Genomic DNA, 5,670 nt, shown 5'->3' on the forward strand with positions numbered 1-5,670 from the left:
CCCTAAAGTCTGTGGTAGGTTCAGTATAGAGCAATAATGGAGACTTGAAAATGAACCAAATGAGCTGTGTTTGCTGGTTCAATCTTGAAGTTGGTCCATGGCTACAAACAGCAGTTCTGCAATCTTAGTGGGTTAGTAAGGTAGGTACACTGACGCATTTCACTGCATGAAAATGGCAACTTTTTCATTTGGAACATTTTCAAGCATCTATTGTTGCTCCAGATTGGACCTACCACAGACATGTCCATTTGAGGGCTCCAACTGTGCATCACATGCTCAAGAGATTACTGCTCTATCAGTGATTGGATATGGTAACTATGTGCCTTTATTGGACAGTCCTATATTTATAAAGAACAAATCCTCATTAGGACTTCTGATTCATAAACCTGGAAGTCACTTTTCTTCCAGACCAGCTCAATATCAGAAGAGATGTCTTAGCAAGTAAGTATTCATGTATACCGGCATTAAATAAAGACAGTATGCATGCATATAAGGACTGGATGTATCACAAATTATTCACGAAACTTGATACATCCCACCCCAAGGAAAATAATTAGTGTGTTAATGTACATAAATAATATTATTTGATGACATTGGGTTTAATAAATAAAGTATATCACATTATTATTACTGTAATTATTGTTGTAAAGTATGTATATATTGTAAAGGGGTTAATGATATTAATTACATTGAGAGGGGTTGCCTGATGATGCTGAAGTAGTTAATACTGTATTTTTGAGGATGAGTTCATTATTGATGAGGAAATTGTATTGTAAGCTACAGTAATCAAAAAATATTGGCAGTTACACGTTTCTGTATTACAGTATATGGTGGTCATTGATGCTTTATAAATGGTTTGGCAGAGGGACCGCACATGCTTTATATGGGAGTCACTGATACTTTCTACATTACATAGCAGTCACTGGGATGCTATATGTATTGTTTGGTGGTCACTGTGATGCTCTATCTACTGTATGCAGTCACTGTGATGTTCTCAGCATTATATGGCGTTCATATAGTTAGAGCAGTGATTTTCAACCTTTTTTTACTCGCGGCACACCGAACAATATTTTAAAATTGCCAAGGCACACCAGCCGTTCCCCACAGAAAAAAACTAAAAAAACACACATTGGCCCTCACAGTAATAAAAAATCCACACATACTGTACATCGGCCTACACAGAAAAAACAATCACATTGCTCCCCACATAAATCATGTTGCTCACACATAAATCAATCACATTGCACCCCGCATAAATCCTATTGCTCCCCACATGAATTATTCACATTGTTCCCCCCATAAATCCATAAATCCTATTGCTACCCACAGGAGAAATAAAATAACAAATATTAGCCCCTACCGATCAGGTGTCCTCCTCCCTGTCCCTCAGTGGCGGAGGTTGTTCATAGTGGACTGCTGCGAATACTGAGCAGTGGGCGGTCGTGCAGGTGTGGATGTGGGTGGGCAAGTAAAGCTGTGTATGCAGGCGGGAACTGGAAGATGTGTATACAGGTGGGTGGGCTGGCTGGGTGGTGAGATGCGGCGGCCGTGACCTATGGTATCACACCGCCGCGTCATCAAGGCACAGGTCATAGCCGGAGCAAGAATGATCCTATAAGAAGAGCCCAGGCCAACAGTTCACTCTGAAGGTGCAGGAAGCTGCTTTGGCTCCGCGGCACACGTTGCAACTGGTCGCGGCATACTGGTTGAAAAAGCCTGAGTTAGAGGGTGACTACTATCTACTGAAAAGGGAGGGGAGACTGCCATGCTGAGTCTTTTCCCCAGGTGACAGAAATCCAGACTTCACCTCTGGTCTCTTTACCAATTCACTGCCTGATCTATTCTTGTTGTACCTGGTTGCCAGGGACACTTTATTGGCAGTTTGGAGTGTGCTTGGCCCCATGTAGCACATCATAGCCTGATTGCCATTTCCAGCTACAGCAGATAATGAGCTGGAATTACAGTGCCAGTCTGCCAAGCTGTCAATCACTCTGTGGAGGAGGAATATCCTTTAAATATATAACATTTTTCTTTCTCTGAAATACAAAATTTGTATTTGTTTATTGGCATCTTTTCTACTGTATTTATGTGTCTGTGGTTTTATATCGAGGTATAACTACTATTTGTAGTCAGACCTCACAGCAATGTCATATTGTTTACAGACATGATGACAATTGGTTGTTATCATACAGTAACAATGTTTTTATCAACAGAATTCTTTGAGAATAGGAGATTAGTATCCATTTCAATATACAGTTGCTGTAGATCAGGATTCACCATAGTGGTTGCCCAACACTTATGAGGCCAGTGACATAACTCCTACATGTTAGACAGGCAGCCTTAAAATATGCATGGAATGGGTTCACTGTGATAATGATTTTTACATGAATAGTTTGATATTTAATAACTAGGGGGATATTTAGTAAAATTAATTATTGCATTTTTCCAGGATATTATTATCTAAGTTATCTCCAATTTTTAACTGTAACTCCACTGAGCCAATGCTCTTGTTGGGCAGCCTGTCCGGCAAGTCATTGTGTGGCCCACAGAGGAGCTCTTAACATCCTGACAATACATCTTCTGAGGAAACTGCCCCTGAGTATCTGCATCAAGGCACAACCCTTTTTTGACGTTTGTGGAACTTCCTCCTTATACTTACTGGCATGCCAGCACTGTGCATTCAGTCAACGGATATACAGATGGAGCCATCTTCATCTTGGCCTTTAATAGGATTAATTGAGCCAGGGCAGTCAATTGATTGCTGACTCCAGAGTGCCATTGGAGAAGTCAGGGGTGTCTCCAGGTAAGCTGGCTCTCAGATACTGTAGGAGCCATTATCATGTGGCCTTACACTGGGAATTTAGACCCAGACATATGTGTAATTATTTATGGGGTGGGTGTGGGGTGCGGTGGCCCCTGTGTCGGTATGGCTGGGTGACTTCAGGTCGGCACACCCTAACACTTTATTAACACTTATGATTTTCCCTATCACTTTGTATATATTTTTGTATTATTTTAATCACACCACTTACATAGCACTTCTGTGCTTCTTATTAACCCTTGCTACTTACTACTACTTACTAACCCTTATTAATTTTCACCTGTTCTGACCTGGGGTAGCCAACCTGTGCCAACGTTATGGGGTCCTGCACCCCAGACCCATACCTAGTATTAGGGACCTCCAGTGACGGAGAAGCCTTGTCGATCGGCCTGGGGGCTTAACCCTATATCTGCAGATATACGCAACTAAGATCTCCGTATTATCTGATTATTATGTAGTATTATTATTTTTCACTCAGTGTGCATTAGGGAACACAAATTGTTTTTCTTCCACAGTCGGACTTAATCCCCTGATGTATTGTTCTCTCTTATTGTATTGCAGCTGAGAACAATAGATGAAGGGCTTATGCTAATAAACCTTTGTGTGCCTAGTTCAGCATAGAAGCCAAGATGAGTGTGGCTCCATCTGTACTATGACAGCCAGTATACCCTCCGTGAGTAGTCTGACCATTTTGCACTGTGCAATGGGCATAACATGCCACAACACTCACAGTGCAAGTCAGCATTTCAGCAGCCCCAGCCGTGGACCATCGCAAAAGGCCCAGACAAGATTATCTCTTAAAGGGGCCCATTTATCAATAATCACATATGCAATATCACCTCCAAAAATTGCATTGCAGGATGCAATATATACAGCTGAGATGTACTGTAGCACGTCCCTGCGATGTGATCACTTCAGTGCCGGGACTCCTGCAAGCTTGTGATCTACTGACCACACTTGTGCTGCAGCCATTGCTGGGGAAGGTTCAGGAGAAACTCTCTGCCAGTTACTTTTGGAGGTCACTTATGCAAAGACTCAGAGCCGGCCCTAACCAATATGATGCCCTAGGCAAGATTTTGGCTGGTGCCCCCTTGCACAGATGCTAGTTCCGCCTCTGACTCTCTACCACTTTCCCAGCACCATCACCCCTCACCGATAGCAGTCCTCATTTTGTTGCTCCTACCCCCAATATTTTAAATAGGAACAGTGTGCACATTAGGTGCGCAGCCCAAAACGGTGCGTGTTCTCGCTGGGAAGGGGCATGGCCACACAACAGTACCCCCGGTTGAAATTACGCCACACAGTACTGCACCTTTATTCACATTATACTGTATCATGCAATAGTGTCTCTTATTAACGTTACATCACACAGTAGTACCACGTTACTCCTTACAGTAGTGCCTCTTATTCACATTGCACTACACCATATTGCTCTTTATTCAAATTACACCACACAGTAGTTCCCTTTCTATACGGCACACCACAGTGTACTGTAGTACACTTTATACACATAATGCCGAACATTAGTAATGCATTTCGTATGCAGATAGAGCCGCAGTTACACACAGAATATAGGCATGCTGTATATCATTTTAATCAGCAGCAGCTGCTTGTGCCCCTAGGCATTCCAAATGCCCTAGGCATTTGCCTAGTTTGTCTATGCCTAGGGTCGGCTCTGTATAAACTACAACAGGCTAATGCCATCTTCGGATAGTGTTAGCTGCGGAGGCCAAACTCTCAGCTGGTGGCACAATTGTTTAAAAAGCATCTAAAAGTAATTTTACACTATCACGGTCTCTAAAGCTTTTGGGGACCTACCTTAGCTGGCACAGGGGATGTAGTCAGGTGACTGGCAGTCGGGATCCCGGCCGCCAGGGGGCACAGGACTATTCCCACTCGTGGATGTCCACGACACCCATAGAGTGGAAATAGAACCTGTGGCAAGTGCAGGGAGCCACTGATCCCACAGTGTGGCAAGCCAGCAAGCCCGCTTCATTGCGCTCTCCCCGCTGCTGGCATCCTGGCGGCTGGGGTCCCGGCGTCGGTGTGCTGACCACCGGGATCCTGACCACCGTTCAACTACCACCAACACCTTCACAGTTGAATTCCACAACAGTGCATATGTGCATTTTCAATGTTTTGCCTTGCTCTTGTGTCTGTGATGTGAGTTTTCAGTGTTAAATTAAAGAACAGTCTGTAATGGGAACCTTTTATTTTATTTGCTCTAAGCTCCATCAGTATGTGCTTGCTTGTGTGTGTGTGTCTGTGCACACTTCTAAAGTGAACACTTATAATTGATAACCCTGTAAAAGTTAGAAGTTATTCAATTAATCAGGTAGTACATTTCATAAAAGTAGCAAAAGGAGCAATCAGTAAAAAGCTTATTGTATTTTAGTTCCTTAATTGTGGTAGCAGGAGAAAACACTATCTGTGAGAGGTAAACATGGTGCAGACATCACAGCTGCAATTTCAGCCCTGACCAGTGGCAGAAAAAGGGTTGAATGTTCAATCTTTAGGGGTAATTCCAAGTTGATCGCAGCAGGATTTTTGTTAGCAATTGGGCAAAACCATGGCCCTCATTCCGAGTTGATCGGTCGCAAGGCGAATTTAGCAGAGTTACACACGCTAAGCCGCCGCCTACTGGGAGTGAATCTTAGCTTCTTAAAATTGCGACCGATGTATTCGCAATATTGCGATTACTAACTACTTAGCAGTTTCAGAGTAGCTTCAGACTTACTCTGCCTGTGCGATCATTTCAGTGCTTGTCGTTCCTGGTTGACGTCACAAACACACCCAGCGTTCGCCCAGGCACTCCCACCGTTTCCCCGGCCACTCCTGCGTTTTTTCCG

The sequence above is a fragment of the Pseudophryne corroboree genome, chromosome 2, assembly GCF_028390025.1.
Source record: "Pseudophryne corroboree isolate aPseCor3 chromosome 2, aPseCor3.hap2, whole genome shotgun sequence".
Lineage (NCBI taxonomy): Eukaryota > Metazoa > Chordata > Amphibia > Anura > Myobatrachidae > Pseudophryne > Pseudophryne corroboree.